This window comes from Lemur catta, chromosome X, assembly GCF_020740605.2.
Source record: "Lemur catta isolate mLemCat1 chromosome X, mLemCat1.pri, whole genome shotgun sequence".
Taxonomy (NCBI): domain Eukaryota; kingdom Metazoa; phylum Chordata; class Mammalia; order Primates; family Lemuridae; genus Lemur; species Lemur catta.
In genome coordinates this window covers 12,759,340-12,783,455 of record NC_059155.1, presented here as the reverse complement: position 1 = coordinate 12,783,455, position 24,116 = coordinate 12,759,340, and positions in this window count along the sequence as shown.

Sequence of the window (24,116 nt, the reverse complement as noted above, 5' to 3'; positions counted from 1 at the left end):
CAGGAGAACTCCAGAGAAGTGCTAACTTTAGACTCAGGAAATACAAGAGCAAAAGGGGTCCATGAGGCAATTTTCAGTATAATTAAAGAACTGCATCCAGAAACGCTGGGTCAATAGAGTTCCTCTTTCTACCCATTGTCCTTCCTCCCATTCAGAGGAGCTTAGATTTTCAGAAGGATTAAGCCTGAAAACTGCATCTGCATTCTAAAGACAGTAAACTATCTGCCTGGAATGGAGAGGCTCCAAGTGTGTAGGGATCTGGGCATTCATCAGAGGATAGTTTGAGGTGATTTTAGATCCCCATAACAATTATCTTGAACCAATGATTCTCATTCCTGCTTGCATATAAGAATCAGCAGGGAAGCAGCCACATTGAGAATCACTGCTCTAAAGCAGTCTTCCTAAGCTTTCCTGAGCATAGGAATTACCTGAGGATCTTCTTAAAATGCAAATTTTGCTTCCATAAGTCTGAGGAATGGCCTGAGATTTTGCATTTCTACCAGGGCCCCAGGCTGCTAAGTCCAACGTTATTGGTGGAAGGGCCATATTTTCAGTAACAAGGATCTAAAAGAAACATATAGGACTTATTATAGTTTCAAAACAATAAAAATATTAACTAACTTGATTACATGACAGTAATAATGGTACAGTTATCACAAGTTTGAAAGTGGGAGGAGGTATAATGGTGAATATAATTAAAAAGATGTCAATTTCATGATATTGCATATCTCACATTTCAGGATCAATTGATACTGTCTAAAGTTGAAATGAGAAATATAGTTCTAATTTTTTATTGAGCTCTATTAAATAAACTAAAAATAATATAGCAAATATGAGAGAATAGAATGAAAAGAAGCTATGAAAATGAGTTAAAATTTTAATATTTCAAATAGTAGAAATAATGTTTACTGAACACATATAAGCACTATTCTAAACGTCTTACAAGTATGAAGTCATATAATCTTCTCAATAAGGTTGTGTGGTAGGTACTATTATTATCCCCATTTTTACTTGTGAGAAAACTGAGGCCTAGAGAGGTGAAGAAAATTGCTCAAGGTCAGAAAACCAGGAAATAGGAGAGCCAGGATTCAAACCAAGACAGTCTAGCTTCAAAATCTATGCTGCTAACCACAAACACTAAACTATCCTGAATGGAAAGAAGTCAATAGATGCTGTCTGAAACACCAAGAAATAGAAGAATAAACACATTATCTAATGATAAATTTGAAACCACTTGAAAAATAGAAACCAACAACTAGTGTTAAGTAGTATCTCTATCTGTGGGACTCAAGAGCAACTGGGAGTGGAGAAGAGTAAATATAAATTTACTTTTTATTTTAGAAACTTCTGAGTAGCTTGGAAGTGCTTTGCTATAAACAAAAACATTTAATTTTTAAAAATTAATTTAACACTTTTAAGTACATTCAAAAAATACCAAAGAAATACACCAAAATATTAATGGTAATATTACTCACATGCTTATTTCAGCACCATTCACAACAGGAAGGATTTGGAATCAACCTAAGTGTTCATCAATGGGATGAACAGATGAAGAAAATTTGGCAGATATACACAATATAATACTATTCAAACATTAAAAAGAATGAAATTCTGACCTTTGCAGCAACATTGATGGAACTGGAGGTCATTATGTTAAACTAAATAAGCCAGGCATAGAAAGACAAATATTGCATGTTTTCACTCATATGTGGGAATTTAAAAAGTTGATCTCATGAAGGTAGAATTATAGACGCTGGAGGCTGAGAAGGGTGTATGGGGGGTGGGGATGAAGAGAGGTTGGTTAATGGGTACAAACATACAGTTAGACAGAAATAATAAGGTCTCATGTTTGATAGCAGAAGAGGGTGACTATAGGCAACAACAAGGTATTGTATATTTCAGAATGGCTAGAAGAGAGGACTTGAAATCTTTCCAACACATAGAAATGATAAACACTTGAAATGATAGATACCCCAAATACCCTGACTTGATCATTATACATTCTATGCATGTAACAAAATATCACAGGTACCCCACACATGTGTAGAAATATTAATATGTATCAATAAAAAATGAAAACAAATAATAGAAGATAATTTCCCTGCACATAAAAAGGTCTTTCTATAAATTAAAGGTCCCTATAGGCTACTTGTCACAATAAATTATTAAAAATCATATAAAGTGCACATATAGGAATAACATTGGGTGTCAGGCAGATGTGGGGGGGAGGGGACGGGTATATACACACATAATGAGTGTGATGCGCACTGTCTGGGGAATGAACATGCTTGAACTCTGACTCAGGGAGTCAAGGGGGAAGGGCAATATATGTAACCTAATCATTTGTACCCCCATAATATGCTGAAATAAAAAAAAGAAAAAAAAGATACACAATCATGAAATTCCAAAAAACCATGAAAAAACATTTTGTTGGTCTAAGTTCTAAAGGATAACTGCAGTTACTGTTGAGTCAGGGTGACTGTTCCACTGCTTTTCCCTTGGTATGCCAATGGTACCAAGCAAAAAAAAGTGTGGTGGTGGGGTGACATTAATATTATGATTGAATTTTAAAACAACTCAAGCATGGGATCAAGGCAATTAGTGGTATATAAAATAGCAGAATCTATTTTAACTTGATCCTTGAAATATTCTCTATTGATTGGTACAGGAACGTATTAATAACACTGGTCTCATAGAGAGGCAATTATAATCCCAGTGTATTATGTGGCTATACAATGAACAAAATAGTTAAAATTATATAAGCACTACTTACTGATATCCAATTTTTAGAATCACTCTAAGGACAAATTGCATGACCCTTAAATATGGTTACCTAATAGAATGCAAATTTCATCAATCTTAACAATATAAAAATAAAGGTATAGCTGACAGAGGTTAAGAGGTCTGACATGATGTGGAGCAGTAAAAGAAAAAGAGTGCTAATGTCTTTATTTTATGAAGTGGGGAGTGGAGATACGTGGAACTAAAGACAGAGTTTGAATTATATTTAACATTTCAGAGGTAAGTAGTGGTAGAACTGAGAAGAGAGATATAAACTATATTGGGAGAAGGAGAATTGGGCAGGGATTTATGTAAATTCACTACATCCTCAACCAGCATATCAAGATATCAATAGACAATGCCTCAAGTCAATTAAGAAACAGCAACATAAACATATTACTTAGAGATATGGAAAGCATATGAGAAAATCATAAAGTACTTGAAAAGGTTAAAAGTGATTGCCACTAGGAAGCAAGATTGATAATGATGAGGTAGGGGCAGAGGAGAATTGCTTTTTGTTTTTCTTTTTTAAGTATGCACCTTTCTGTGCTATTTGATTTTTTTAACCACGTATTTAACCATATTACTGTGTTAAAATTTTTAAAAGATTTGGAAAAGATTAATTTTGAAGGATTTGATAATAGACTATATAGAGAGCATAATCTATACACTGTACAATATGTTATCTAAGAATTCTTCAAAATTGTCTTGGTAAGGGAGATAGTATAACCCTGCAACTAATGGAACAATGCCCTCATGCAACTTTTAATTGTTTGTTTCAATCATTCAACAATGATTGATGCTGAAAAGCAGTGAGTTCTCCATAACCCCACAAATTCATGCCATGTCTTCATCCTATATCATAGAAACAGGGATCTATGATAAATAGGGATAACAACGATAATGGTATATGTTGTGCCTCATCAAAGTTTAGAAGGAAGCCATACTTTTCTTAGAGCCTTGGGAAGATAAGTGTATCTTAGCATACAAATATTAGGGAGCAGGTTAATTGACTTTTAACTCCTTAAGATACCTCCTAGCAGCCACTTTATGTAAAGGATATATTTTTTAATTGTAATATGGAAAATCTGTTAAAGTATTTACTGGTCTTATTCAAGAATTGGTATATACAATTTACTAATGCCCACATATTAAAAAAAAACCAGAATCCCATTTTTATAACCATAAAAACATTGCTGTTGAGTATCACTAAAGTCAGACAATGTACAAACTGAAGTCAAAAACAAAAACAGTATTTTATAGCTACCAAATTATTCTGAAACTAACTTCACTCTAGTCACTCTATTGTACAACTACAGTCACTAAAAGGAATGAAAGCAGTGACAACACATATGACCATTTCATGGGTAAAGATTGTACTCCTAGAATACTTGAAATCTAAATTTTTAAATGAATAATGTTTTACATTATCCCATATTTTTAAAACCCTAATTCAGGCATAATTCATGGTCCTGCTCTCATAGGATGATATCAGAAAAATTGTTGCTTCCTATATTCTCCATAAATATTTCTCTTTTCCTTCTCTCTTTTTCATCTGCCCTTATTTTCAACTGTCCTATTTGCTTCTTTTTTTCCTCTTCTCCTTTTCTCCTATCCAAGCCTTAGGCCTACCACTGGCACCCAGTGGCACCCCAAGGCATTGCTGTTTACATTCAACTATTTTAAGTGGTTGCTGACCACTATCGCTATTTCTTTGCTAAGGAAAGATATTTTGAAATGTTAGTTGGATCATCAAAATTCTTCCCTAATATTCATTATTCCTCTACCATAACATGACTTTGTTTCTAGATGACATTGTTCTGTTGCTTGTTTTATTAGCATGTTTTCCAAAATGTGATTACCACTTACCTTCATTCAAAATTTCTTTAAGATAGTTAAAAACATCAGTACACTTAATGTTTTTCCTTGAGTCAGAGTCACAAATGTCTGTGTTTTTCTCACTGTCCTTTGCAATACTTATCTTCTCACTAACTTAGTTTTTAAGCATGAGATGTAAGAAATAAAGCAGTGGCTTAAGAAAATAAATTTGAAAGCCTAGCCATGCCTTGGCAAACAAGATGCTTATTAAAAAAGCCTGGTCCTTCAGAAGTGAGTTGCAAATGAGGCGAGGAAATGGGTTTGTGAGCTGACGGAGTCTGCTAATGGAAATCAGCACTAGTTTCTGTTTGAAGAGGCAGGTCAGGGGGATACCTTAAGCACTCCCATTCTGGTATTTGGTTATTATGGTTCTGAAAGGGTAGGTGGCATTGTTCAGCCACTTCTCCAAAAAGACAACTTATAGACAGTCCAAGTACAGCAGTTTTATGTATGAAAAGTTCCCGAAGCTTACTTTCATTTTACATCTGGCAGAACAATTTCACATATGTATGCTATTCTAAGTATAGACTGCCAATTATTTTATTTTCCAAAACTCAATCACTGAAGATAATTTAAAAATAAGATTGGTCCTCAACTGTTATTTTAATACTTATCTCCCTTACTAAATGTTTTCCGCAGATAAATGTTTTCTTGGCTGATAAATATAGAGAGGTAACACAATACCCTCTCATGACAGCCACTTCTGTCAGAAGAGAACATTGTGTAGTGCAGTCAATTCTTAATTAACCAGGGTAATGGGGACCAGGCAAAGTATGGATTAAGTGTAATTCTACAGGTAAGCCCTACAGTTCATTTTTATCCATTAATTTCAGACTTTTTTCTAATCAAACGTTTTATCAGAGCTCTTGATAATTAAGTAAATGTAGAGATTTGTGTTTCACTTCCTTTCTTATCCCTGTCTAATGAGCAGGGAAATAGAGAGTGGGGAGCAAGGGGCAGTGGCATCATCCACTAATATGATAATCAATTACTGGATCTGAAGGAGTAGTCTATGTTGGCTCATTATATAGCTTGTTTCTTTCTGAAGTTTCTGGGGTTTTATTATTAAGACTGGACCACAAAGCAGGAATCAAAAGAATAAAACAGAAATAAATTTTTTAAAATCCAGAATTGTATCACATGTGTGAAATACAGCCACTAGTTATATAGTTCTAGGGTCAAAAAACGACTAATGCAGACAGTTTCAATCCTAGTACTGCTTTTGTCTTCCTTAGCAATCTTTCTTCTCCCAAGCTTTGATTTCCCATCTGTGAGAAAAGGATTCCTCCAGACTCCCCCAGGGTTAGTTTCAAGAAAAACTGATAATGACCAGAGAACTTAACTTGGTAAAAGGAAATGCATAATCAATGTGACAGTCAGGGAGCTGTATTCCACAGAAACTCTGGCTCCAGCAGGCTACCTTGGGAAAATATGGCCAGCTGGGGATCCGTAGTCTCTGAATTTCATCCACATGAATATAAACATGTACACAGGTCCTGCACAGTCTTCTATGTGCATTGTGAGTGATTCCAAGCCCGAGTGCTGATCTCATCTTCCTAGCACAAACAAGCAGTCAAAGCAATTGTATATATGAACTGTGTGCTAATAAGTAAATCCTTACCTAGATTAGAATTTCCCTTTCTCTTGGCCTCACTCACTTCCCATCTGTAAAATGAGAAGGTTAGACTACCTGAACTCTAAGGTACCATCCAGCTCTGAGTCTGTGATGCTGTTTGTGAAAGTTTCAACTTTATCCTTTTTCTTCTTTCTTTTGAGACTTGCACTCAGCAGAAAGTTAAAACATCTGAAAATCTCAGTTCAAGTTATACTGTTGAATTGAAAAAGCTAAGAAACATAGCTTTTTATCCTGTTTGGGTACCTTTATTATATTTTGAACACAAAAAAGTACAGAAATTAATGTGGGTGCAAATTATAATTTCTGTGCCCCAGTCCAATTTATATGCTTTGGTAGTCTAATAAATTTTACCAAGATGAGTCCATATGTTAAATGAAACTGAAAAGACTTAAATACTACTTTATGGTGATGACTCAGGTTTGTCTTGATAATAAATAAATAGCATTTTTTCAGTAAAAAATATTGATGTTATTCTTGTTTAAGGAGAGATTATGTGTTTGTAAAGAATGGATCACTATCATCTAATGTCTAAGAAGAACACAGGCATATACTACATCATAGGCATCAATCAACAATGATTTTCTTGATCCAGTTTAGTAGGGACAAAAAGACATAGATAAATGCAAAAATGTGTCTATATATGGCACAGGGGGATCATGAAGGAATAGGTGATCAGTTTGAACTAGAGGATGTAAAAGTGGCCAGAACATAGGGTGTGAGTGAGGACCCATGGGGAAGTAAGGCTCAAGAGCCAGATCATAAAAGACATTATAAACTCCAATAAGGAGGTTTTTTTTTTTTGAGACAGAGTCTCACTTTGTTGCCCGGGCTAGAGTGAGTGCCGTGGCATCATCCTAGCTCACAGCAACCTCAAACTCCTGGGCTTAAGCGATCCTTCTGCCTCAGTCTCCCAAGTAGCTGGGACTACAGGAATGCACCATGCCCAGCTAATTTTTTCTATATATTTTTAGTTGTCCAGATAATTTCTTTCTATTTTTTAGTAGAGACAGGGTCTTGCTCTTGCTAAGGTTGGTCTCGAACTCCTTTCCTCGAGCAATCCTCCCACCTCAGCCTCCCAGAGTGCTAGGATCACAGGTGTGAGCCACCATGCCCAGCCCAATAAGGAGTTTTGACTAGATCTTCTAGGCCAGTGTATCCCAAAATGTGCTATATAAATGAGGGAGGATTTTGGTTGGTATATGGGTGAATGATGTTATTTTTAATAGTTTGATATTTATTTTTATGTGTGTTAGGAAAAATAAATTAGACTTTCAAAGCTGTAGTATCACAGATGTTATTGCTTGGGGCAAAGCCAATTTTTTAAAATGAATAGATTTAAAGAAAAATATTACCTAAATAATAGTACACATGGCACACAAGTATGGCCAAAAAAATATGAGGGTGAAGTGCAAATGACTGGTGTCTGGGAAACACTTCTATATGGGGGCTACTGAAGGGTTTTAGGCAGTAGAATAGAATTATTAGATTTATGATTTAGAAAGATCAATCTGCCTGCACCATGGAAGATAGATAAAAAGGGTGGCTAGTTAGGCGAGTATTGGAGTAAATCCTGAACTAAGGCAGCAGCAGTGAGACTGGGAGGAATAGATAGATATGAAGGATGTCAAGTAGACAGCATCTATAGTGCTTGGTGACTAGGTGCATTAATCCATAATCCAACCAGCAAAATGGAAGCCATTATAAATATCTAACACAAAAGGAATTAAATACCAATAACTGGTTACATTGATGATGGAAGAGCTGAGATGACAAAGATTAGCAATAGCCGGAAGCCCCTACCACTCCTAAGGCTAAAAAGACCACAGAAAGAGATGGCATTAACAGAAACTTCAAGAGCAGAGGTTACCCCATGCAGGCTGGAATCATAGCAAGCCTGTCAGTGTTAGCTCAAGACATGGGGGAGACATACCTGGTACAAAAAGACACTAGATTCTCTTTTTCTCCCATCCTTCAACCTCCTACCAATGTCTCCCATTTGTTGAATCCAATAAAAGCCTCCTTTCAAAGAAACCTGGGAAAATAGCCTGCAGGGATCAGCCCTTCTGCAAAAAAAAAAAAAAAAAAAGCAGACCAGGGAAGGGCAAGTAATGCTTCCAAGGGTAAACAAGCATATGATTGACACATTGTGGTGGAAAGTGAAGAAGAAAGAAATATCTAAGACAAAATCTAGGTTTATGGCTTGAGTAACTGGTTGGTTAATATTGTCATTCTCTGAGATAAGACATATTGGAGTAGAAATAGGTTCAGCAGTACAATGAGTTCATTTCTTAACCAGTTATCTTTGAGGTATCTGTGGAAAGTTCAACTGGAGAAGACCAGTAAGGAGTTGAAACAAAGTAGAGAAAGCTGGCTGGTTATAGAGACTTAATCATCTTATGTGGTAGTTAGAACATGAAAGTATTAATAAATTGCTCAGGGATGTTGTGTAGATAAAGAAGAGGGCCAAGGATGATGCTTTAGGGAAAACTATCATTAAAAGGATAGACAGAGGAAGAGAAGCCAGCAAAGGAGCCTGAGAAGGGACTCTGAAAGAGGTAGGATAAAAAATAGTGTCCTAGGAGCCAAAGCAGAAGTTTCAAGAAGGGGATCTTCAACAATGCCAGATTCACTCAAAGTGATCAAGTAAGATGAGAATCAAAAGATGGCCCCTGGTTTCTGCCTATTAGGAGGTCATTAGAACAGTTTCAGTGGAGATTTAGAGGTAGATAGCAGTTTATAATGGTCTGAAGGGAGAATGGGAGATGAGGAAGGAATTGGAGACAGTCGTGTGTACCACTTTTTAAGACGTTTGTGAAGGAAGAAAAGGAGGGAGAGTGGGTAATAGCTTCAGGGGGCTGCAAGGTCCAGAAAGGGTTACTGGATTTTCAACATGAGGCAACTTGGACTTGCTTATATGTCTATAGAAAGTAGTAAGATATTTGAAAACACAAAGGATAAAAAGAATAGTTAATAGAATGAGATTTCTGAAGAAATGTTAAGAGATAGGCACCAGAAACAGGTAGAGATATTAGACTTGGACAGGAAAAGGAAAACTTTTGAGACCAGAGAAGGAAATGAGAGTGGGTTCAGAAAAAGATGGTTTTTAGGTGTGGAAAATTGAGAGACAGTCTATTCGTAATACCTTCAATTTTCTGTGTGAAATAAGAGTTAAGGTAAGCTTGTAAAGACAGTAGGGAGATAGTGGGTTAGGAAGCTTTGGAATTGTCACTCTGAGGTTTAGACAACGGCAGGGGCCAGAGGCATAAAGCTGAGAATCGCTTGAGCTTGGAGAACACAAATTTGCCACAGCACCAATTTGCACAACTGTGTGATTTCTTCCAGCAAACTCAGTATTATTGGATGTAGAAGTGGAGAAGCAAGTAGTTGGAATGATCCAAGATGGCAGTTTAGCAAAGTAGATATATCAGGAAGACTAGAACGGGAGAACATGGAACTTGTTTATCAAGACAGTGGTTTCAAAATTCACACCTAACAGGTGCAGTGAGTGCTGTTTGGGGGATGGGCATGCTTGTTGTAGCTCTGACTCGGGCGGTGCAAAGGCAATTTATGTAACTAAAGCATTTGTACCCTCGTAATACCCTGAAATAATAATAATAAAAAAAAGACAGTGGTTTCAGTGAAGTATTATGGGGTCCAAGCTCAAGAGGGAAGGCATTGAAGTGATAAAAGAGCCTGGAGATACCACTCTTGTACAAATTCTTCCTCTGAAACTTATAAATGTGACACTGGTGTAGTATTGGGTTTTTTTGGCGGGGGGGGGGGGGGGGGTGTTATTTCTCTTTAGTTTTGTGACCTAGTAAAAGAAAGTAAAGAAATGAATTAGAGAGTTATCTATGTGTTATATCCTGCTACATAAAGTGCATTATTTTAGTTAACCTTCACAGCTATCTATAAGGTAGATATCCATTTTAGAGAGGATAGAACTGAAACTCAGAGAGGTTGAGAAAACTTGCTGAAGTTAACAATGGCTAGCTAATAGCACAGAAAAGGTTCAAAGTCAGATCTATCTGACTTCAAATTCAGTGCTGTTTCCACTGTTTCCTGCTATCTCTCTACCAAAAAAAGAAAATTTATATGTGAATTTAACCATATGATCAAATGAGCATGAAGCACTCTTGGAAAGCAACACTTCCCAAAATGGAGTCTCCAAATGGGACCATGGGTGGTTTCCAAAAGTCATCTTGATCAGGTCCGTACACTGATCTTTGTATGTGTAACATTCACAATATGGCAAGGCCTATACTTTGGTTTCTAGCATGAATAAATAATTCACTTATGACATTTAAACCAGACATCATCTCATTGGTGTCTCATTTAAAGTAGTGCCAGGCTTCCCATTAGTTTTAAGGAGTTTGGGTTTTGGTTTTTTGCCTGTGGCAAGTGAGAGTTGGAGGTGCAGGTGATCCACAGAGCTTTACCACTGGAAGAGGTCCACAGACTAAAAAAGACAGAAAGCCACTACATCAATGTCCTGGAAGCTGTATCCTGCCCTCAGGGCTTAGTTAAAGAAGTGACTGTGTATTTGAGTGAGGTAATGCTTGACACTCAGAATCTTGACTAAAGTCAGTAAAGGCTTGGAATCAGGGGTAGATTAAAATAGCATAACAACCAAAGCTGGCAAGCTAGAAGCCAGCATCCTCTCCCCAGAAATCCTCCTGGTCCCCAGACTTGAGCTGGGATGAACATAGGGCAATTGACTCCTCTAGACTCCAATGCTTGATATTGAGAACAAGAAAGCACATCATTTTGTCTTTAGACTTAGAGACTCCTCATCCCCCCAAATCCTAATAATTATAATAAAATGAATTCAGGCAGTAGACACTCTGGAATGGATCAGTGATTCTCTTCCATTGAGTATTGAAATAAAAGGAAGCAAGCATTTATTAAGCACCTAATACACGCCAGGCACTCATTTTATTCTCATCACAACCCTTTGAAGCAAGCATCATTACCTTTACATTAGAGTTGATAAAATGAGACACAGGGAGCCCAGTTAAGTTTCTCAAATTCATGCAACCAGTAAATAGCAAAAATAGAATTTGCACTTACATCTACATGACTCCAAAACTTCTTGTGCCATTAGATATCTAAGTAACAAGAAGGTGGTATACATTTCTGACAGTGAGCTAAGCAAGGAGACTGTAGCTTGTCCATACCCAGAAGCTATTTATGAGCAGTGATGCTACTCGTTCACCTGGAATCCCTCATACGGGTTCCCAACAATTTTTTGTGTGCCTTTAGTATCTGGAGAAGCCTATAAAGCCCTTTTAAAATGCATAAAATAAGTAGAAATATAAATAAAATATATTAAACTAAAATTTAGTAATCAAAATTTTAAAATTCATATGGCAATATATATACTTTTGATTAAGGTTTTAAATGCAAGATCTAGCAGTGGATCTACCCATAACTTCAAAATAATTTCATGATAAAAGGAAATCCTAAATTTCACTTAGTGGTCAATAAAAGTGAAAATGTAATTTTTCTTACAAATTTTTTTTTTTTCAAAAACTTGAATTCTATCTATGGACCCCCTAAGGACTCCATAAGGGGCTTACACAGTGGTGTGTTGGAATTGACATGAAATGTCTTACAAGAGATGACTTGAATTTTCAGGAAGTTTGCAAGTTGGTTGCTAAATGCAGCCATTATTAAAAAGTAAATTATATAATTTGATAATTCAATAAATTGTATTAAAAACAAAGGCAATAAATACTCAAATGTAATAATTTCTTAATTATTTCACTACATTTTATTATCTATGTTTTTGAGGTTATTTATGCATATCTATTGTATCCATATGATTAAAATACTATGTAATGGCATGCTACCATGCCATCTTTTCCCAACTCCACATTCAGTGACATCAGGTTGGTAATTTGAAATCAACTTTGGAAACTGGAAAATGCTATAAACCTGGGCTTTTTATCCTGCACAGCCAGCTGTTAAATATTTAATAGCACTCCATTTTGTCCCTGGGCTCCATGTTAAGAACATCTCGTAGGACAAACAACATACCTGAAGATCAATCTCTAGGGAATTCTTTCAAATCAAGGATTCTAGGGTAAGCCTAACAAAGATTTTTAAATATAATACCAAAAGCGTAATCCACAAAAGAAGAAATTGGACTTCATTCAAATTAAGAACTTCTGCTCTTGAAAGACACTCTTAGGAGAATGAAAAGGTAAGCCAGCCACAGACCTGGAGAAAATATTTGCAAATCATATATCTGATAAAGGACTTATATCTAGAATATATAAAGAACTCTTAAAACTCAATAATAAGGAAAAAACAAACCAAATAAATAAAATGGACAAAATATTTTAAACAGACACTTCACCAAAAAAGATATATGAATGGCAAGTAAACTCATGAAAAATTCTCAATATCATTAGTCATTAGGAAGATAGTAATTAAAACCACAATGAAACAAAACTATGCATACACATTAGAATGGATAAAATTAAAAACACTGACTATATCAAGTGTTGATGAACATGTGGAGCAACTGTGATTCTCATACATCAAAGGTGGAAATATAAAATAGTGCAACCACTTTGGAAAACAGCTCAGCAGCTTCTTATAAAAATCAAATTCTCCTACCATATGACCTAGCCAGTCCAGTCCTAGGTATTTCCACAAGAGAAATAAAAGAATATGTTCACATAAAGATGTGTACATGAATGTTTACAGCATCATTATTTTTAATAGCCCATACTGGGAACAAGCCATATGTCCATGAAAAGATGAATGGATAAAAAAAAGCTGTAGTATAATCATTTAATTGAATACTACTTAGTAATAAAAAGGAATAAGCTATTAACACATACAACAACTTGGATCAATCTTTAAAAAATTATACTGAGTGAAAGAAGCCAGTCAAAAAAGAGTATATATTATATGATTTCATTGATAGAAAATTCTAGAAAGTGCAAACCAATCTGTCAGGGCATAAAGCAAATCAGTGGTTGCCTGGCGATGGGGAAGGGTGGGGAAGGGCATGAGAGAAGGATTACAAAGAGGCATGAGGAAATTTTTGGGAGTGACAAACATATTCATTGTCTTTTGATTGTGGTAATAGTTTCATGGATGTATACATATGTCAAAGCATCAAAGGGTGCACTTTAAATATATATATTATATTGCATGCCAATTATAACCCCAAATGAACCATTTTTTTAAAAAAGTAAGACCCATCCTATTAGCAAAAAACCTAAAAAGACACTACAGCAAAGAAGATATAGGATGGCAAATAATTTCATTAGGCAGGGTTATTATGTTCCTTAATTAACATTTTTGAGGCCCCTTCATTATATCAAGTCACTAGGGCAGTGGTTCCCAAACTTTTTAGCACCAAGGACCAGCTTCAATGGAAGACAATTTTTCCATGGATGGTGGGGGACAGGGGTGGGGAGGGAGGGGAGGTGGCTTGGTACCAGGCTGTGGCCTGGGGGATGGGGACTGCAGCACTAGGGGATTTGAGGAGATAACTCTTTCAGATTTGCTAAATGGTATCCTCATAAAAGTCCAAATATTCCTCACAAAGTAAATCACATATTTTCCTCCATATTCTCCATATATTGTGTGAACATATGTGGAAAGCGTGAGCAGAGTGAATTTCCCTTTACAGGTAGAGATGAGACAGAAATATTTAGCAACGTGTCTCAGATCACACAATAGGTCAACGGTAGAAATGGGACTAGAATCCAGATATCCACCTTCTCAGTAAAATGATTAAGGGAAAGGTTTCTGTTGGAAGAAAGAGTCTTCTGTGTGGTTCCACAGGGTAATCAGAATTCATGGCAGGTTACTGAAAGGTAAACCTGCTTATTGAAGGAATCTGTGTTCTGTTCAATTTTAACAAGGCCTTGGGAGAAATTGCAATATAATGAAACAAACTTAAGCACTCCTAAATCTTTAAAGCATGTTTTACTTTTGGTAGCATTTTTGCTTCTAAATCAAAAGGTCTCTTATCAATATGCTATTGCTTGGTACTGCTAATCTGTCCATTTAGTAAATAGAAGACTCACATTCATCCACAGATCCAAGAACAATATCTGAGCCAACATTTCATTAACTTGTATATTTTTCCCAAACCAACGATTGGTTGTGTCCCCCCTGACTGCCTGCACCACCCCCTTTCCCTTTAGAAGTTGCTGGGGAGATTTTGGCACAGTCTAGAAAGAGGAGGAGGGAAATGGGTAGAAAAGGGGGGAGCTAAAGGGCAAGTTACCAGGAGCCACTGCTTTCAAAACAGACAAAATGGGAGAAACAAGAGGGGGGGTGTACCCAAGACTCTGCACCCTTCTCTCAGAGACAGAGCCTCCTCATGTGGGAATCCTGGCAGAAAATTTAAAGTAGCTCTGAGAAGGAAGGCAACAGGGATTGAGGATGTTCTTAACTCCTGTTTAAGGACCATTTGCAGAATATAGGCAGTCTATTATACACAAACCCCTATTCTTCAGTGGGAGACACACACGGTCACCCACTGATGCATACACAATGGTAAACAGAGACCTCAGCAGCTATAGAGACACGTGCACACTCTTAAGCAGAAACAAAGGGACAAAGGGACACATCCAGAAAAACACATTTTTCAAGCCCTAAAAAGATTAGTTAGACACAGAGGGGAGATAAGGGAGGAAGAGTAGGAAAAGCCGCAGGTGGTGGGTGAGCTATGGGGGGTGGGACTGGGGTGGGGGTTTGGAGGTGCAAAGGTGAGAGACTGAATTAGCAGTTAAGTGTGAAAGAGAACCGGTAAATGAGTTAGTCTGATTCCATAGAAACTGCACCTAAGGGTAGATTAGAACAGAATGAGACACAAACCTCCCTAAATACTAGTGTTTAAAAGCTAGAATTCTGTCAAGCCTTTGCATTCTCCACACGAAAATAAATTCCAATCACTTTTTGCACGTTTTCCAGTAGATTCACTTTACAGCACAATTGTGGAAGTTCAAAATGATCATATTAGTGTATATGTGTAGATTTATTTAAATAATTCAAACCTGAAGGAAATATATTTCTAAGGAAATAAGCATGTACCTCAGATGATAGAAAGGCAAAAAGCCAATGCAAAAACAACTACAGCTGTCTGAAAAGCAAAAAAAAAAAAAAAAAAGAAAAAAAGAAAAAAATACCCGTATAAAACTGAGAGCTTCTTCTAATCACTGAAAAGCAGAAATTAGACAAAGGGAATTAAAAAAAAAAAACCTACCTTTTTTCTTTTTGAATTGTTTTTACTGTTGGCACACATTTGAATGCACACATGCAGACTGCTAAATCAATGCCCAACATAATCTCACTATTGTGAGTCACTGGAGGCTAGGCTGAAGTAGTGGAAAATCTGAAATACACAATATTTTTAAAGACATGCATTTTTATTACTTTCAAGTGCAGACAGTTACTCCAACTGTTAACAAAATTTTGCTTAGTAAAGGACCTGCTTTCCACAAAGCATTCAGAATGGATTGTTTAGTACGATTGCAATTACCCTGAACCCAGCTATGAGAATTTTTCAATGAATCAGATTCCCCCTTGGCACTCCATCTTTTGGACAAATAACAATAGCTAATGTTTATTGAGTACTTCCTATGTACCCGCAGGCACTGCTGTAAACTGTTTACACGGATTGTCACACTTATTTCTCACAATTTCCTTATGAAGTAGATTTGGTGATTATACCCATTTTACAGATGAGGAAACTGAGACTTTGAGAGGTTAAGTATCTTGCTCATAATCATAGTAAGAGATAGAGCCAAGATTTGAACCTGAACAGGCAGGCTGACTCCAGACAGAGCCTGTGCTATTAACTAGAGTACTGTGCTGCCTCAGATAAACAGCCTTTTGCCTCAGGTAAAAAAAATCTGATATCGGGGATTTATTTTCAAAATGAAAGAAACTTTCAGAATATGTTTTGGCATCAGCACACACTGAACCCTCTCTTCTACATCCTCCTTCTCTGCAGCCACATATATGGTTCCAAACAAAGATCACTGACATTAGAGTCGTAAGCCTCAGGGACTGCAGGATCCTCTGGCATCGAAGAAAGAGCCAGTTAACTTCAGTAGACTCTATCGCTAAAACAGGAAAGTAAACTAGCACATTTCAGAGGAATTTGTAATACAGATTGAAAATATAAAGGTTTTCTGCTTAACTTTCAGTTAACCAGGAAAGGAAATCAATTACAACCTCCCATCCCTGAACAGTCCAAGTAATCAAGGCTTTGCTGCAATGAGTCTAACAATTGTTTACATGTATATGAATGCATTTTAAAAAGTACACTTCCAATTGTATCTGCTTGGCAAAGCTTTTTTCTTTCTTTAGCTAGTACGTAGAGGAGCTTTAGCTTAGCCTTACCTTATCACAATGATCAAAGATTGTTAATTACAGGAGTCTGGATTAATGAAGATTTTATGCATTTATACTTAATAAAAATACTAGCAACAATCTAGTATGATCATTTAATGTTTTTATCATGTAATAAAAAATAACGCTATGTGAATCAGGAATGGTTACGACTCCAGACCAGAAAAGCAGAGGAAAAAAATTGAAGCGAAACTAAAGAAATCATCTTTTGATAGGTTGAAAAGTTAAAAAGCTGCTGGGCTAGTTGCCATGGATACCATGTCCTGACTATAATACTGGGCTTTTCCTCACAGTTAAACACTAAAGGCCTGACTCTCCAGCTGCACACTTACTTCCTTTCTGTGCCTGCAGTAGCAACTACTTGAAATGAAAAAATTTGTATTTTGATGAATGAGCATGCAATGGGAAATTTCCTGTGCAAGAATTCTAACCTACTGAAAAGATATTCAAATGAGGTTAATTCCAAAAGGATTTTTATCCCATTTCTGTATTACCCAAGACTTCTAAATCAAACTCGTTGCACAACCACCATTATAAATCTATAGTAAAGAATCAGAAATCAGGAATTGATCAGAGCCACAATAGACCTACATGGCCCTTTTTCATCACTGACAATTGTCACCCAATGGCACATGTTCTTACTGCCCATTTATTGGGGCTTTTTGGCATCTGGGCAGAACAAATAATATGGAAGATTGGGAATTCCCTCCATAGATCACAGAGACACCCATACCAGAAACATTTACCAAATTAAATCACTGTTTCAAGGGTTCACTGCTCCCTTCATACTCTTCAGATTTAATAAAATGACTAAGACATCTTTGTTTGTTAAATTGCAAGAGAAAAATTGAGCCCATAGAAGGGTTTATAGAAAAAGGTAAAGAAGAAACAGAAGCAGCCCTGTGTATAGCACATGGACTATGGGGTAAAACAGACACAAAGTTAGAGTCTACTGGGCTCAAATCCCAGGTCTGTCACTTTACTAACTGGGTGATTAGGGGTAAATTACTCAATCTCACTAAGGCTCATCTTACTCATTTACAGCATAAGGATGATAATAAAACATATAGACTTGCTATAAGGATAAAATGAGTCATATATGTGAAACACTGAAAACAATGTCAATTCTTCACTAAATGGTAATTTTTAAATTATTCTCTGACACCTCGAAGTCATTGATTTCCCTCTGGCAAAAATATAAGTTTATGGTAATATTAACTTCTAGATATTGTATTCTGGAGTAGCACTGGAGAAATCTTTATTACCTACCTCCTCATGTACCTTCTAAGTTCTCTCTTTTTCTCCCTCAATTTGTATATTAACTTACAAACCCGTGGTCTTTCTACCCTCTTACCATCTAATCCCTGCTTCATCTGGCAATGCCTTCTATGTAGCTCATGTTCTTCACTGTCCCCCTCTGCTCCAAAGGAAACAGAATCTGCCCTTTGTGTGGCCCTGTATCTTCCTTGCCCTTGAGTTGTATGACTCAGTGATCTTCCACAGTCTTTAGGCCTTTACATTGTTCTCAAATTCTTGACTCATTCCTTCCCTTACTTTCATTTTGCAAGCCCCCTGACTACTGTGAAATAATCCTCTCTCTCGCTCTTTGAGAGGCATTCCTAACTCTATTTTTGTTTATCCACTCTATTGTGCCTCCCTATGAGCCCTGTGAGTCACTTGCTTCTTTCAGAATCTTCATATGCTGTTAGTAAGAATCTTCTACACACTTGAAAACACAGATGCAAAAGTCCTGTGACTAAGTAAATGTTAATAAGTAGGATCAAGGAAAATAAGAGAGAAGATACAAATAAATAAACTACAAATCAAAAGAGAAAAACTATAAATATACATGAAATTGTAAAACTATAATAGTACATATAACTTCACATAAATTAATTTGAAAACTTAGATAAAATGAAAATATAAATAAGATGAGCCAAATCAGCCCAGAAGAAACAGAAAACGTGAACAGATCAATAATTATAGAAGAAATTTAGCCGTGGTTAAATATATATTCCCTAAAAAACACTACAGGCCTAGGTGGTATTATGGGCAAACATTCGAGGAAGAGATAATTTCTAATTTCTATCTCACATAAATTGTTCCAGAGGATTGAAAAAGATGGAAACTCAGACACTATCTTACTTATTTTCTCACTTTATATGCCTGGAAATAAAGGTAGCACAAGGAAAAAGAACTACAGGCTAATATCATTTATGAACTTAGATGGGAAAATCCCAAATAAAATATTAACAAATGGAATCCAGGAATAAAAAGAATAGTATCTCACAATAAAGAGTAAATAAATCCCAGAATATTTAACAAGGAAATTTATACATTAACAAATTGCAAAGGAAAAAAAACATATAAATCATCAATAGATTTTGAAAAAATAATGTTCTACATGTGCAATTTTTTAAAAATCAGAGAACTAATTAGACCTTTCATAACTTAACAAAGGGTATCTACCAAAAACCTGCATCAAGCATCATACTTAACTGTAACTCATTAAAACTCTCCTACTGAAATCAGAAACAAAACAATGATGGTGACCATTAGTACTATTATTGAACATAATACTAGAGTCTTAGTTAATGAAATGAGAGTGAAGAAAAGAGAAAGGTATAAAGTTTGGCAAGGAAGAGGAAAATGAGTAGGAAATATTCTTAGAAAGAAAGAAAAATGTCATTATTTGCAGAAATATTTTCTTCATAAAAATCCCAAGAGATAAAAATTAGTAAACTAATACAGCTAAACAGAGAGCACAGAAAGGAGGCAGATAGAACATTGACATATATGCCAGCAATAACCTATTTAAAAATAATAAAGAGACAAACCAATAGAAGTCCAGAAAAAGCCTTAAAGTTCTATGGAAATTTTGTATATGATACAGGTGACATTTCAAATCTCAGAAACAAAGACGGGCTTTCCAAAAAATAGTGTTGGGACATCTGGATAACCATTTGGAAAATAAATAATGTGATCCATGCCCCACACCATACAGAATAAACTCCAATGGATGAGAGAGATTCTGTTAAGGAGTGAAATTATACAAACTGTGTTGTGGGAAAAGCTTTCTACATATGACTCAAAATCCAGATGCAAAAAAAGAAAAGATTGATGAATTTAACTACATAATTTTTAGATATATATAGCATAAAAATATAAGAAAAATCAAAAGACAAATTATAAACTGTGAGAAAATATTTTCAGCATATATATCACAGTATCTCTGCCATATAAATAACTCATAAATTAAGAGGGAAAAAATACCAAACTGCAATTAAAAAGAAAACAGTCAGAATACATGAACAGATAAATTTTTAAGGTGATATAAGATGGCTTTTGAAGATATAAGAAGATGATCTTCACTCATAATAAAACAAATGAATATTAAAACCAATCCAACGTATTATTTCCAAACTGGGAAAAGTTCAAAGGCTTAAATGAAGCACTGTTGAAGAGGCTGTGTGTGAAAATCACTCTCATACATTGTCATATTAAGTACAAAATGTTACAACTTCTATAGCAGGGATGGAGGAATTTGGCATTAACAAAACTATGTATGTTTTTAATCCAGCAACCCCACTTCTAGGAATTTACTCTGAAGATATTGATCCTCCAGAAAATAATCCCCAAATGCGATTTTTATAGAGATATTATTTATGAATGTAAAATATTGGAAACAAATAAATGCCCACATAAGGAAAATTGATTCAATAAAATATGGTACATTTTCACAATAGAATATTGTGCAGCTGTAAAAAAAAAGAATGAAAAAGATCTCTATAAATTTATAGGGAGTGATTTCCAGAATCAATTTTTAAGGTCTTTAAAAAAGCAAAGTGCAAGCAAATGCGTATAGTACTCTGTTTTTTGTATAAGAAAGAAGGGGAAATAAGAATATTCTTACAAACACACACTGGTTTTTATAAAAGGAAAAGCCAGAAAAATAAAAACAGAAACTAACTAAATTTGGTTACCTACAGCGAGTGGGTTAGTTCTGGGTGGAATGGATAGAGAAGAAAGTGAGACTTCTCTGAATATACCTCTTTGTATAGTTTTGGCTTTTTGAATATATTCCAGAAATAAATTAAATCAATAAGAATGGCATATGAACTAAAACAGAATACAGACAGAAACAACTGAACTGTACTTCATATTAAATTGATACCATAACTACACAAAGGAAAAATAAAGAGCTAACACATAAAGCTTTTGGACATAATACTTTGACTGTATATCCTCAGTCTAAAGACAATAAAAACTGCAATGAAATTTTGAACTTTTCTTGGTAAGTTTATTTTGTCCAGAAATTCTGAAACTTTTTTGTGTGTGTGCATTGTAAGGTTGAAAAAATGAGTAAATATATAGTTTACCCCTGAACCATATGGGGGTTAGGGGGAGTTGAAAATCTACATATAACTTTTGACTCTCCAAAATTTAACTGCTAATAGCCTACTGTTGACCAAAAGGTGTATTCATAACATAAGCAGTTGATCAACACATATTTGTATATGTATTATATACTAATGATATATTTTTACAATAAAGTAAGCTAAAGACAAGCAAATGTTATTAAGAAAATCAAAAGAAAGAGAAAATATATTTACTATTCATCAAATGGAAGTGGATTATCATAAAGGTCTTCATCCTCTCTTGTTGAGTAGGCTGAGGAGGAGGAGCCAAAGGAGGAGTTGGTCTTGCTGTCTCCTGGGTGGCAAAGTGGAAGAGGTGAAGGAGGGGGAAGGGAAGGCAGGACAGGCAGGCACCCACTGTGTAACTTTTACTGAAAAAAAATTTGCATGTAAGTGAACCCACACAATTCAAACTTGTGTTGTTCAAGGGTCAACTGTACTAATATACTCATAATATTGGGAGGCAGGCTTCTCAATGTGAAAGAGGGACATATAAATATGTACATATGTAAAAGCAGAAAAGACAAGGGTAAATCCTGTGTTGTTGGGCTGAGATTAGTTGTATTAGTATGAACTCATGAATATATATATATATATATGCATATATATATATATATATATAAAGCATTTTGTTAAAGATCCTAGCCAGTATAATAGTGTAATATAGAAAAAATTATAATGTTTAATGATTGGAAAGGAAGAAAAGTGACATTGTTTTCTCATAACATGATTCTATACATATAAAATCCAAAAGAATCCAAAAGCTATTAGAATTAACAATTAAACTAAGTAGGGTTACTGGAATCAAGATCAATGCACCAAAGTCTATTTTATTTCTGTATACTACCAACAAATAACTGGAAAATAAAAAAGTTTTTAATGCCATTATAATGGCATCAGGAAACACAAAAGAGCTAGAAACAAGTCTATCAAAAGATGTACAATTTCTCTACAATAAAAATAAAATTAAAATATCACTGAGCAACATTGAAGAAATACCAAAGATGTAAGTGCCCAAACAAGAAACAACTCACCTGTTCTTCAACATATAAATGGATAAACAAAGGACAGCAAATTCCTACATTATAATACTGTGATAACAAAAGGCACAATCTATTGGTACGCAAAATAGCAGAGATGAACCTCAAAATGCATTCTGCTAAGTAGAGAAGCCAGTCTCAACAAACTGCATAATTCTAATTATGTGACATTCTGGAAAAACAAAAACAACAGTGACAGAGAATAGGCCAATGGTTCCCAGAGGTTAGTAGGAGGGACTGATTACAAAGGGGCAGCATGAGGGCATTCCTTGGGGTATTGGAACCGTTCTACATCCTGTTTGTGGTGATGGTTGCAGGAATCTGTGAATACTGGGTGGTAAATATCCTTTGTATATTTTGAATACAAGCTTTTATATAAGAAATGTGGCTTATAAATAACTTCCCCCATCTACAGCTTCCCTTTAAATTTACTTAAATTGTCTTTTGAAAAGAAGTTTTATTTTGATGCAATTCAGTTTAACATTTTTTAATGATTAATGCCTATTGTGTACTGTCTGTGAAATCTTTGGCTAAAGTAAGGTTGGAAAAATTTTCTCTTATGTTCTCTTCTAGAAGCTTTACAGTTTTAGCTTTTTTGTTTAGGCTCGGGATTGATTTCAAAACAATTTTTCTGTATTGTGTGATGTAAGAGGCTGAGGATCATTTTTTTCCTTATAGATATCCAGTTGTTAGAACAATCACTTGTTGAAAAGACTATCCTTCCCCCATTGAATTACCTTAACAACTTTCTTTAAAATGTATATGTATGTATATCACTGGAATCTGTCTTGTTCCATTTATCTAATGTATCTATTATTATGGCAATAACACAGTTTTGCCTACCCCAAGTGAGACCCCTGTATCCAATAAGCAGTCGCTTGCCATTAGCACCTTCCACTCCCCACAGTCATGTCAATCACAAATTTGGGTTCTGTTTCTATGGATTTGCATATTCTGGATATTTCATATAAATGGAGCCACGTAATATGTGCTCTTGGGTTTCTTGTTTCTTGCACTTAGGATAATGCTTTCAAGATTCATCTATGTTGTAACATGTGTTGCTGCTTCATTTCTTTTTCTTTTTTGTTTTTATTTTGTTTCTAATTGATATAATAATTGTACATATTTGTGGGGTACAATATGATGTTTCAATACATATATACATTTGTAATAATCAAATCAGAGTATTTATTTAGCAAATCCTCATACATGTATCATTTCTTTGTGGTGATAACATTCAAAATCCTCTCATCTAGCTATTTTGAAATATATAATATTTTAAACAATAGTCACCCTGCTGTGTAATACAACACCAGAACTTATTCCTCTTATCTAATTGTAACTTTGTACCCATTGACCAATCTCTCCCTATCCCCCCTACACAGTCTCTGGTAACCACTATTCTACACTTTACTTCTATGAGATCAACTTTTTTATTTTTATTTTTATTTTTTTTTTTGAGACAGAGTCTCGCTCTGTTGCCTGGGCTAGAATGAGTGCCGTGGCGTCAGCCTAGCTCACAGCAACCTCAAACTCCTGGGCTCAAGCGATCCTCCTGCCTCAGCCTCCCAAGTAGCTGGGACTACAGGCATGTGCCACCATGCCCGGCTAATTTTTTCTATATATATTTTTAGTTGGCCAGATAATTTCTTTCTATTTTTTTTTTTTTTATTAGAGACGGGGTCTCACTCTTGCTCAGGCTGGTCTCGAACCCCTGACCTCGAGCGATCCACCTGCCTCGGCCTCCCAGAGTGCTAGGATTACAGGCGTGAGCCACCGCGCCCGGCCTCAACTTTTTTAGTTTTCACATATGAGTGGGAAATTGCAGTATTTGTCTTTCTATACCTGGCTTATTTTACTTAAGAGAATGTCCTCCAGAGTCATCCATATTGCCACAGATAACAGGATTTCATTCTTTTTATGGCTGAATAGTATTCCATTGTGTGATATATGCCACCGTTTTCTTTATCCATTCAT